This window comes from Mastacembelus armatus, chromosome 1 (genome assembly GCF_900324485.2).
Source record: "Mastacembelus armatus chromosome 1, fMasArm1.2, whole genome shotgun sequence".
Taxonomy (NCBI): Eukaryota; Metazoa; Chordata; class Actinopteri; order Synbranchiformes; family Mastacembelidae; genus Mastacembelus; species Mastacembelus armatus.
In genome coordinates this window covers 9,372,750-9,386,385 of record NC_046633.1, presented here as the reverse complement: position 1 = coordinate 9,386,385, position 13,636 = coordinate 9,372,750, and positions in this window count along the sequence as shown.

Here is a 13,636-nt window from a genome sequence, read left to right as displayed (position 1 = left end):
TACCTGTTTATTAGAAGTCTGGTTACATGTTGATATTTAACAGGTTCCTAATCTGTGTGTAAACCCTGCAGACTTCCACGTCAAAGTAATATTGTAAGGTATCTTTATACATTTTCTTAAGTATAGTTTTGAAATATGTCCATTCTACTTCAGTAGTTTTATTTTTGAAATTTTTACTAATAATGTGCTACATGTATACCCTGAAATGGGCCATTTGTTGAATAATGGATAGTTTTATTTTTAGTACATGTATATTATGATGATAACACCTTTTATAGTACCATCTTAAATGCATGACCTGTAACTGAGCATTTCTACACTCCTGCATTGCTACTTTTATTGAGGTAAAAGATCTGAATGTTATTTCTAACACTCTTTACAAGTGAAAATCAGGCACCCACATGCTTATTTAAATTAAAGAACATAATAATTTATCTAACTCTGTCTCTGTCTTGCTTTTTTTCCCTTTAAAGACTAGCGCAGTGCTTGGATTAATGTTGTCGAAATGTTACTAGCATTCAATTAAACACTCCCTAATAGAAACGCATGTTTGCAAAAGCCAAGTAGTGTCTGATCTGTGCTGAACCCACGTTGGATGATAAGTATAGATTCAATGGGATTGACTCCCAACGCAGTTTCAAGCTCTACTTCGGTGTTCTGAAAGGGTCGAAAAAACCTAACACTCCATTAACCTTAGTGCTTATTTGAATATGGGCAAGCTTTTATTTAGGCCTTTTTCCTACAGAGAGATGAGGGTTTCATAATATCCAAAGGCTTTATACATCATCCCATAAAAACAGAGCTGTTGTGACTGATTCCATTGCCAAGACTAGAATTAGATCTGGTGTCAATTTTCACAGCATGCTACTGTCATGTTAGCTAGTGCCTAATTCTATCTAATTGAGTAATGACACCAACTCTGCATAGTGACACCTCCACTACAAGGTCAGTCCAAAGCATTGCCAGCTTCACACTGAGAAACTGAGTTAAGCTCATTCGCACCACAGAGCACACAGCAGGAGAGATTTCCAAATCCAATAAATCTAACTGCAGGTATCTAAGACACGTGGAAGAATGCCTACACACATGCACTGACTGTAGCGTTGGTACAAGCCAGATTTTATGAGAGTTGTGGTGGATGCATGGTTAGCATTGTGTCATCATAGAAGCATCTGAATTGATTCATGGGCTTTTTTTTTTTTTTTTTTTTTTTTTGCGTGCCATTTGTATCAGTGCTTGTGTGTCTTTGTTTTTTATGCTTTTGTTTTATTTATATTTGTTTAGGCATTTTCAATCTCCCATACAGGTTCTCTTAGCTCTATTTGGCAGAAAAAGTGTATCTTCTTTTCAACTCTTAAAAGGGTTTGATAGGGTTATAACATGAACCAGAGATCCAAGGGCCTAATATTCCGTATGTCAGTTTTGGGCATACTTGTAGATTTTTGTTCAGGAATAATGAAAGACATTTACATGAGAGGATCTTCAGTTCAATTGAGGATTATACACAGGAGGATATCTGGACACCAGTATCATCTTAGTGTTTGTCCATTGGTGCACATTGTGGTAAGGATTTAGAGGGCTAATTTTCTTCAAGCCTTGTTCATGCCTTTATAATTCTATTCCAGTTGCGCTTAATAGCTCAGTGAGGTGTTGTGAGCACTTAGAGTAGGGCACCAGGTTGCTCCTATAACCATTAAAATGTTCGACTGCCCATTAAATGCATCTGTACCTTTATGTAAGTAGCACTATCCATCACTATTATGACTGGTATATTCTCAGTACATGGTATTGGAGAGGCCACTGGTGCTCAGTTTAGGCTAAGCAAAGAAATATGATGTAGTTAATGTGTGTTTGAGCAATGAAAATGGAAAAGAAATAAGAAATGAGAAGTCATTACTCATCAGTAAAGGGGAAGACTGAAAAGTTTTTAAAAATTAGCTAGCTATTTAAATATTGATCTTGACAAAAAAAAAAAACTGTAATTTTATCGTGTCATTTCACGGTTACATTGTTTTACATCTATTATATCGTTAAATGGACACAAAATGCTGCTAGAGCAGGGTTTCCACATGTACGGTCAATATTATGATAGTGTAGGGCCCTAATTTGTTCAAGTGCGGTGCTTGACAATTAATGCTGAAAATCATTCCAAAGTATATTTTAATAAAGGCACAATAGCTCTCATTTGATGATATTTTCACATCAGAGATTTTGACTTGTCCTAGTAGGGAAAGCACAGGTGTTATTAAGGATGTACAGGTGCCACAGTGAGCCAGCATGGGGAACCCTGAAACCAAAGCAGCTAAATATACTAATTTACATCTGTCCTTTCCAACTGTGAAATGTCAAAATGTCTTTTGTGAAAAATAGTTGTTCACCATTTTCATTTTACTTGGGTATATTATAAGTTAAGATGTCTAAGGACATATTTAAGCTGCTTTGTTACCAGCCAGCTGAGGTGGCTCAGGCATCTGTTCCGGATGCCCCCTGGACGCCTCCCTGGAAGGTGTTCCGGACATGTCCCACCAGGAGGAGGCCCCAGGGAAGAACCAGGACACGCTGGAGGGATTATGTCTCTCGGCTGGCCTGGGAACGCCTTGGTGTCCCCCCGGAAGTGCTGGAGGAAGTGTCCACATACAGCAAATTCAGTGACATAGATTTAAACAGTAAACCCATGCAAATGTTTGAGCTTTTTATTTTTATGCTGAATTTCTTTACTTATTTCTGAACTATTATCAGGTCATTTTTCCATAATGTTTTTTTTTTTTTTTTTTGTCCAAACTGGTTACAACTGGTGTGTTTAGGCTAGATTTGATTCGATTTGATTTGTGCCATTTGTGGACTGATGCTGAGAGCTAAGTAAAATCTGTTTAGCACAAAATGAACCTTCCCCATACCATCTCATTTTGATGCTATTGTTCTTGGTCCCAGATGTGAAAATAATAGCTCTTCATCTCAAAGACAAACACAGGGTAGGAATGACGCATTAAATTTGAAAACATTTAATGGAAAGCTTTTAGAAAACTAAAAGATAAGGTTTCTAGAGTAAAGCATGGTCTTGGTCACATTCCAACCCTCCCCATTAATCCATACTAATTCCACACATATTATTATGTATTCTTAACACTAGCATATGTATTTCAAACTGGATTTCATCATGGTCTTAAGTGCCATCAGTGTATTTTGTCCCTGTTTACTGCATGTCCCCATGAGCCTCAAAGTAAATTGTACACAACGTGATGGACAATAACATGTGCTGAAATGTCCTGTGAGTGCAGCGTTTTCATGTGAAAACAGGCTCCGGATGGGTTTTAGCTGGGTTGTCTAGCCAAGTGTTTCTGACAGAAGGACGAATATAAGGCAGCCGGTCCAGCACACCAGCACTAACCATTTCAAAATGCAACCTTTCATCTCGCCCCCAGTCAGCAAGACATATCATTCAAGGCTCAAAGGTAGCAGAGATTCTAGTACAGCAGAACAAAGGCTAGAAATGGCCATGCTTAAACCCCAGAAACCCATACATTCCAGCTAATCTGACATTACACTTCTAATAAATACACATAAATACATAAACCTGGCATGACTGAATCAATTTTAGGACGTAAGTAGTCCATGTGTTTGAGATTTGTTAAATTTTGCCACTTATACAGTGTACTAAAGATGAATTTGTACACATTTTTGCCTGCACAAGAGTCCATTCAGCAGATATAGTAGATAATTTATATTGTAACTCCAGATTATCAAATATGCTTTAAGTGGCTCTTCTGGATTTCTGTTTCCTGCATTGCTCATTGCTGTTGATGGCATCTTTTTTCAAATGTTTTGGGGAAAGTAGGCAACGCAATACCAAGCATCCGTCTTTCTCTATACATACGATGTATGTCTATGTGAAACTAACCACAAACTGTGCCAGTTCACCTACCAAACAAATCCAGGACATCCTGGATTTTTAAAGCTTTTTTTTTCTTACCAGCACTACTCGCTTGACATATCAATTTTGAACTCAGCAAGCAAAATGAGAAGTCCTCAGAAAAGGAAATGTAAACATACAGTTTTGTGGGAAGTAGGCAAACTCAAACACACAAAATGAAAAAGTAAAACGACTATGTATGTATATGATGTATGTGTATGTATACCACAAACACATGTGGATCAATATTGGCATCACCTTAATAGTGGGGTTCTGCTGCTGAGAGCAGTAAAATAAATGTTTACACAGGGCACCCTTGGATTTTCCTTTTGTTCAATACATAGATAGCACTTGCCATTGTCACACAATTTGCTTGGTTACATTTTTCATGTGTGTGTGATTATACTCAACAGGGAACAGTACTTGATGTCTACATGTGTGTGGTTACATTTCACAGAAAGTTCCACCTCTCAGATACCACTGCAGGTGTCATCCCTGTTTGTGCAGATCGTATTTGAATGATTTCTGTGTAAACTGAGCCAATGCATTCCTTCAGACGGAAGACGAATGTCACCAGAATCATAATACTGGATCATATCTGTCAAATGCAGTCACCAAACTGTATCTATGTATGTAATATAGCCACCAATAGTATAAGTGAGCTGTTGTCTGATGGATATTAGATTTTGTCAAATTGCCACAGAAACCAGATAATACTAAATTCTTCTACATATCTATTGCAAATACTAATTAACAAAAGAATACATATTCCACAGTCCCATTAAGCTGTAAAAATCAACTTTGAAGACAAATAAAAAATATCAGTTCTCAATGATAAAGCAACATTACATTAAAAGGTTATAAAGAAGCCTTTGAAATCCAGCTTGCTTAATCTATCTACTAGCACTGTTCTCATTTTTCCTGCCGTACTGCAGCACACCCCTATACTTTCTTCATTTCTGTAGCCTGGGGAGCCTGGATGTCTCCAGGGGCCTCCACTTCAGAACAAAAACGGCATTAATGAACTCTTTAGCCTGCGCAAATGCTTTCAGGAAAAGCAGAGTACAAAAAGTAGCTAGTAATACTTTGTTTTTTCTCTTGATTTTCTAAAACAATCAGAGACGATCCTGAGTGACTAATTTCTGGCATTGATAGGAGCATTTTGACTGCTTTATCCCTACAGAATTGGGAACTAGCATGAAGGAGGCACAGAGAGCAAGATCATTCTGCTTTGACTGTCAGATAAGGAGAATGGTGGGACTTGAATGAGCTTGGGGGCCCGCACTCTGAATTCTGTTTATAGCTCTGACATCCCATGCAAAAAGGAATTTTGAATGTAGCTCCTACATATTTAATACACAACTTGTTTCACAGATGTTTCTCCAGACATTTTCTGCCTCATAAAACAGGTTGTATTATTTTTTAATAAGCCACCATCTCCTGTTGTTATGAGGATAGGCTATGAAGCTCATCAGGGTTGCTTTGATGTGCACGTTGAGAGACAGATGCATAAAATGGAATGACAGGCCAAAAGAATGCAAACACAAAGCTTACATGCTTGTATGGAGTTATGGTATGGGAAGTAAAAGAAATGTCTTTCAGTCTACTACTTATATGTCTGCACAAGTAGAAAGATATCTCTGTGGTAGTAATCCTTGAAATATTTAATGAAGTGAAAGCAACTGTGATTATGTTTGACGTTTTGACTGTTGATATACAAAACAAGCAGAAAAGATCTAAAGGTTGGTCATTTTTTGATCAGTATTTTCTGACATATTGATTAATTCAGGGAATAATTGGCTAATTATGTGGCTATAAAAAAAATATGGCTGGTCATAATCCTAAAGTATTATTTTGAAATAACTCCTCATAACATACAGCACAATATAATACTAACATCACAAAGCGAGGATATGAACTTGTTAGCAATCAGATGATTTTTTTTTATACATGCAGCAGTCACACAGCAATATTATCATTCATTTAGAGTTGTGTTTATGTCCACCTGACAAATGTAAGTCTAGTGTTCACATTTTTAGCTCTGCTTTTAGCCTCTAGAAACTCCTGAGGGAAAAATCTGGCTCTTTAGGTGCTAAATGCTCCATTCTCTACACCAGCTGTTTGCTTAGTGTGTCTATAGGCCAGTTGGTGCTGAGCAGGTACTGTACAGTTGGTTTTAAGAGATTTTTTTGCTGAAAATGGCTGCCTGCTGCAAGTGAAAATGATTCTATGAGAGCAGTAAAAGTGCAACAAAACAGTGCAGTTGATGATCAGACAGCTAAACAATGAACTAAAACTTGCTCTATAGCTGCAGATGATTGGATGATAATTATCTGCAGGCTCATCACCATGAGGGAGCCCTTTCACACTGCCACATATGTGTCAGTTTGCCACACTGTCATTTGCGACGTTCTTATTAAAATATTGATAATAGCTACAATAAGGTCTGTTGTTTTAGTAAAACACTGAACACACATGAACGCTTGGGTTTAACTTAATCTTGCTTTGTCTTGAGACCTTTCTGATAGTTTCACGCTATTAAACAGCCATCACTTACAGTAAACATGGTCGAAACCTCTTGATTGAATAAATAAAATTTCTAAACCCATAAATGGCAAAAGCCTCCACACAAACAAGCAGATACATTGAGCGAAGAGAAGAAAAATTTATCACCTTACCAACGCTGCACCCCGTATTTCTAGGTCCCTGCTCCACTATTGTGTGTGTCTAACTCTCATCCTATCCCATTATAATACCTTAAAGACTGGCTGCTTGCAATGAAAAGACCTACAATATACTTTTCTGGTTTTGCACAGTGGCCAATTTTTTAGTCTTGAGGAGCCTTTGAGGTGCACCTTTGAAAGTGTTGGAAGTTTATTTTAAGCCTTTTAGCAGAGTGGATTCATGCTGAGCTGTGAAAATACTGAAGGAGCGCATAACAGGTCTGCCTGTATAGCAGCATCCAGGGCTCGGAAATAGGTTTGATCGCTTTTAATCGTTTAAACTACCACAAACTACCACACTACATCCTCCTGTGCACCAGTGAAAGGGTCTGCAGGGATGGTCACAAACACCACAATTTGATGATAAAAAATATATCATGGGTACACAAATTCACACACTTTCACATGACTGCATCAAGATGTTCAGTAGATGTCACTTAGGGATTTCATGAGGTACAGTAAGGTCAAGGATAAACCTGCGTTGCCATGGGCTCTTATGGATTAAAGATCCTCTCCATTCTTTCTTATTTTAATACACCATAACACGTAGCAGTACTAACTTTATAAAACCGCTATGGCTATATTAGCCATAAGTTATAAACTAATAGTTAATTCAGGATACACTAACCACACTCATCACTCCTGATCAGACGTCTGATCAGAATCTGGGTCTGCAGTGCTGGATGTCTGGACTCATTTGCATACAGCTGAATTTTTATGTTCCATATTCATCAGACATTTTTCGGACTTTCGCAGAGGTATCTTAAACTTTTCTGTGCGACAACACTGTTAGACAACGTATTTTTATACGCCTCAAAAAGTCTCTGGAAAGGATGTTTAACAACAGCTTGACATTCAGGACATTGAAAGTATTGCAAAAAGTGGTGGCTTCATTTGGGAAACTTAACTTGCTAACACAGTGAGATCTGGACATAAATCATTAAACCTTAATCAGTGAAAATCAATTCCACTGGTATACCACCTTTCATATATTGTTCCAAAAGTTCTTTTGCAAAGCATAGATCCCACTAGGCTCAAAGCTCAAAAAATCATCTAAATCCTGTCTCCTTCCTTTCATGAATGAAATTAGTCTGCAAATTTGGTGAAATGAAAACCTCTTAACATTCAAATCCATTCATGGCAAAAGCAGGAAATCCTAGTATTTTGTACAGGATATGATAATAGAGTTAGAATTAGACCATAAGAGAGGGAAAGTTGTCATTAGTGAGGATGGAGTTGTTGGGGACTGTGAGTGAAGACCCTTGGGTGTTCAAATAGAGATGTTTCAGGTGTATATACTTCTGATCTCCCAGCACAATACACAGAAAAAATACGTTGAAAATTTTAAGGCATAGAGAAATCAGGGAACTTCAACCTTTTTCCTCTGAGCTACTTTGATCAAATGAAAGTGGCAAAGAGCTACTGATGTTTTATATTACTAGTTGTATTTGTTAATGTACCGTATCAAGGTACACTAACTGATCTCCAAAACAAATATAAGGTGAATAAGCAAATGATTTGTCTAAGAATGATCAATTTCCAGAACTCATGTTGTGTACCAAAAACATCCTAACCATACCTCAGACATCACATCATTCATCACATCAGTCAGTCAGTCAAATGTAAACATGTGTTTACATAGTCTGGGCTGCTTATCAATATGACCAAGGCTACTAAAAGGTTTAATCCATAATAAATAATCCCAATCATAAATAATCAAAGCAATTTACTTTACTAAATTTACTATTTACTAACCATTGTATTGATCCTCCAAGATAAACAAATGTATTATTACCAGAAAAACAAAGCAATAAAAACAAGCAAACAACAGCTGATGATGATGATTTTAACTCAAATTGTACACTAAGGGTTGGCGTGTGAAAATACTGGAAAGGTGAAAAAAGTCAGTGACGACCATTGGAGAGACAGCTAGAAAGGCAGCTGATGAAATCTGTCAGCTGCAGAGGACCCAGACCCAGAGAATTAATTAATTACCCAATTAATTGTGATAGACCACTAAATTGAATCATGTAATATGTAATAAAGCTAACAGCTATCATGCCAAGCCATGCTACCCCGTGAAACTGCATCTTTAATAACTAAGTGCTAAATTACTGTAGCTAACACCAGCTGCCTAGCACAACAAGCTGTAGTCACTGGTGGGGAAGTCTGTGCTCATTATGCAGTTTTGGCCCAGTCACTAACTGAGAGATTTGATTGGCTCTTGCATTTGAATGTGCACTGTCCCTCACACTCAGTTCCAGCTACAAAGTGGAAGAGATTAATGACATGCACCATGTGCATTCACAAAGTGCTTCTGTATTGTAAGTAGCCATCATCTTTCAAATCGGTGATATCCAGCCAGTGTGGACATATCACGGTCATTATCTGCATCATTTGCAGACAAGATTAGAAATACAGATTTTGTTAAATCTAACTTGCAGTGACACTGTTGTCCATTTAGTGGAAAATTAAATCATGGTGCTGCTCTGACAAACTGGTATGCTCGGAAACATGTCAAAAGCAAACATGGAGCTACAATCAGTTCTATATGTGTGTACACATATATATTTCTTTTTAACACAGCAAAATGTTTTATGTTTTTATTGAGACATTGCTACATAGAGGATGGAAGCATATGGTTGTCTCTAGGCTTTGTCCCAATTCTCCAGGTTAACTGTGTCCTTGTTTCAGATTCACTGGCTAAAAATAGATCACAGTCTAACCTGTCACAGAAAAGGTGTGAAGGCTTTTCTTGTTAATTCATGTTTAGTAGCAAATCACTTCCAGTTTAACGATGAACTGGTGGCGTTTTTATTCTTATCAGTAAAATTAGTAGCTAGATTACAGAGAGATTAGGAGGGTTAAAATATCAGTTCAGAGAGACTTGTATTTTGGAAACCAATACGTTTGATATGAATCAGGTAAGCTAATCTGTGCATTGGTAAAACTGTTGTTTTTTTCTGCCCTCTATATCCACTCATTGATTGATTTTCCTTCTTGTACCGGGTCTAATACAGTAACATAGAAACTGGTAAAAACACTTAGGTGCTTATATCTCCATACTACAAGCTTTCAGTGATGTGCACATCACCGGTACTGTAATATCTTAAAATCTTAGAGTTGACAAGGTAATCCTTAACTGGGGTAACATCTGAGAAGTGACTGTCAATGCATGTATGTATGTAACAACTTAGTGGGCATATTTTTTTTAACAGTCTACGTGTTTCACGGGCAGGATTTCAACAAGATTTTGTAAACAGGCTACAGGAAATTTGCTCCCATTCAACCACGGTAGCATTAACAAGTTCAGGCACTGGTGCTGAGTGATAAGACTTGGCTTACCATTGTTGTTCTAGTTCAACCATAAGGTGTTTACGGGGGTTGAGGAAAGGGCTTTGTGCAGACCTGTAAAATTCTTCAACACTGAGATTAAAAAATGTGGACAAATTGTGTTGAATGAATGATTTTTCTTTATATAGGCTGATATCACAAAGTTGCCTCAGGAGGCCACACCCTCGAATTTGATAAGGAAAACAGGGGAGAGAGCTTAGATAGAATGTTCAAATGTAAATAGTCACAACCTGACATCTGATTTAATTAACCTCTTTAAGCACAGATGGAGGAGAGAAATTGCACAGTAATTCTTTTCTTTCATGCTTTGACAAGAAACAACCCTAATATCTGCAGACTTCGTGCTACCTACCATTAACTACGTAGCTACATGGCAAGGATCTAAACCTGGACGTACAGTAAACTTCACAAGTGGCACTTTGTGAATAAACACAAACTATGTGCTCAGATCAGTGTGCAGAGTCTCATTTGAGTCTCAGATAGCCAGAACCAACTAGTCTCCTGGGGTCAGACACCACAATAATAATTTAATGTAATTTATCCATGTCACAGTTTATCATGACTCAAGACTGTTAACAGATGGCTATCATCTTTACTGAAAGTAATATTTTTTGCAACTGTTGTAGTAACTTCCGTCCATCTGTTATCTGAACCAATTGTCCTATCAGTTGTTGTGGGGGAGTCAATTGGCCTTATACCGCAGAGACAAAAAAAACAACAACAATCGGACGTATTCGGTGCAGTGCCCAGCTCTATTCAGAAATAAAAACTGACATCAAGCCAAAGGTGCAGAGCATGGGCAGGGATTGTATGGGGGCCATCAGAAGCTTATTCACTGTCAGTCACTGCATCTCTCAGGGATGCACATAGCAAACTATAGTATATAGGAACCATCCGCCTTCTTGTGCTCCAACATCATATGCATTCACACAGTGGCCTAGGATGGAGTCAAATTCTGGCAAGAATTAATGTTTCTGTGCGTCCCTGCTGTATACTGTACTCTACAACGGCAACACTGCCCCCTCACTGAAATCAACTGCATTTTCTCTCACTCCCACTGTGTGCTACTTGTGTTAAACCAACAACGCCGGACCATCCCTGGACGTGATTCTCATGACATTGTCCAGAGTTTATATGTAAATACAGAACAGTGGTGTATATGTGTGTGTGTGTGTGTGGGTGCGCCATTTTTCACTGTCACCAGGACAAAGAGACACTGCCAAAAAAAAAAAAAAACTGTCTAAATGCACCAGGGGAAATGGAAATGTAGACATGAAACCTAAAAAACACAGAGGTTAAGGGTGACGTGGGTTTCATGCCTGTGTCTTAGAGTCAGTGTGGATAGACATCAGATAAAACAGAATTCTGCCTGCTCAGTGAGATGTTCAGGGGACTATGTCAATTGGCCTGAGAACCTAAAACAAGAAGCCATCAGCACTATCCACATAACAGTGTAAAAATTATTAAATTATGGAAAACATGACTTTCAGTCTTTTCTGCAATGGCTATTTTCATCCTGGCAACAGCTCTGGGACTTGTTTTTCTTTGTATCAAAGTTTGAGCTAACACTTTTACTTGCACACATGCGTTGCTCAAAAACACTGAAAAATGTGCAACAACATTATGTTTCATTTGTTTACTTTACCCATTTCTTCATGAGAACATACTGCTGCTAAGAGAGAACAACCTTAAAAATGTAAATTGTATGTGAAGTAGTTTTTAAATACTTAATGTGGAGGTATGTTTTTGCTAAGTGTTAAATTAACATGAGCCTATTAAGTGTCATTCAGGGCCAGTAAGAAGGCCAGTCCACGTAATATATAAAGCACAAGATTCAATTATGCTGCATTGTACTGTTTATTTCATAAGGGCTTTAAAAGTATGTATTTTCATATATTATATATTGAGAATAAGTTATAATTTTGTTTTGAAAATGTAACATTAATATTAGAGGTCAGTGGTTTTGAGCTTGTAGAGCATGGAGTATGTGAAATACACAAAGACATCACAGCCTGTTATATAACTTATTTGTAGTTATGAAAATCATCAGCCTCCACTTGCCCTCTTCAATTATCTATTTTTTCCCCATACATCATTCTTCATCTCTCCTCTTGGTATTTCTAAAGAAAATTAGTGGTGATTTGAAGATGTTGATGTGCAATGTAACCCTTGCTGACTCAGTACACAAAGGTCATTTCCATCCCGTCTGACATATCTCGTGAATTTCTTTCTTGTATTGAAGAGTCAGAGGTTGTCAAATCTGCAGCTTCATACCATAGCACCTAATTTTATGGAATTTTTTTTACTGAAAATGGTTCCACACCATATACAGAAATATATTGAACTTCTATAGATATATAGATAGATATATAAAAATGGTTCCACTGCATGTTGCATGTTTTTTCTCATGAATTATGTTTTTTTACGGTGCTTTCATTCGGGGCATGCAAATACCCTAGGCAGCCGATTTACCACTGCTATGGCAAAGGGCACTGTAGCTGATATTTAACATCAGGAGAAAGCAGCTGCTAGCATGGCTGTAGATTCTTAGTCTTGTTGTACTCTAGGGGGACTCTCATTCTGATCTTGTGTGACATCACCCACTCTGGATACAAAACCTGTGTTGTAACAGGTATTTTGTGTCAAAAGCCCCAGAAGTCGAACAAGCTCCATGTGGGAAATGAAGAATGTGAATGATCAAGATAAAACTATGTAATCGGGTATATGTTATCATGTAGCAATAATTTGACATTGAGAATGAGGCACAGCAGGTCATGATGTCCAGGGCCAGCGTGCGGAGAGGGGTCTGGTCAGTTTAGCAGACATGATGTTAGATGAAGGTCAAGATCAAGTTTACTGTCACATACTGAACAAGCCTTACGTGTAAATATGAATTAAGAAAGGCAGAGTTAAAAATAAAAGGGGGAGATGTAAGGAAAGAAAATACGTGCATCTGTTACAGTATTAAATATAACTGAGGTCATACATTTCTATAATGTTAAGCCTGTGTTAACAAGAAGGTATGTGCAGTTTACTGTATCTGACAAACGGCTCATTAGGGGCAGTATATGTATGTCTGAAAAATACATTTCCAGTTGATGTAAACAGTATTTAAGTAAAAGTTAAAGTATTCTCCTTAAAGCACAAGTAAAGGTAATCTAAGGCATATTATAATATCAAATATTTAGAATAAACTATATAAATATGCTTGATAATGTTTAAATAATTTATATTTCACAAAACTAAATGATTTATCACACAAAGTCATGCAACACTCATTTAGTAACTAGACCTGACATTATTCAAGTCATCACTGCAATTATGAAGCGATGGATTGTACATACTGTAGGTTCCATTTCTTCAGAGGGCTTTGGGCAATGTGCTTGGTCAGGTTTGAATGCTTGGCTCCGCCTGAGTCAGCAGCAGACAGCAAGCTGAGGAGGAGGGAATGCTCCAGGACTGTCTCCCTGGAGAGCACCTGTAGCTAAGGAGCTTGTTATTGATCTAAGTAGGTGGAGGAACGAGAGATGGAGGGCGTGCAGGGAAGCACCTCTGCCCTACCTTGCCCTCCACTTTCCCATCGGACAGAACTGTGAGTCTTTATCAACTGCACAACTCTCCTACATCAAAATGAAAGAAAAAAAAAAAA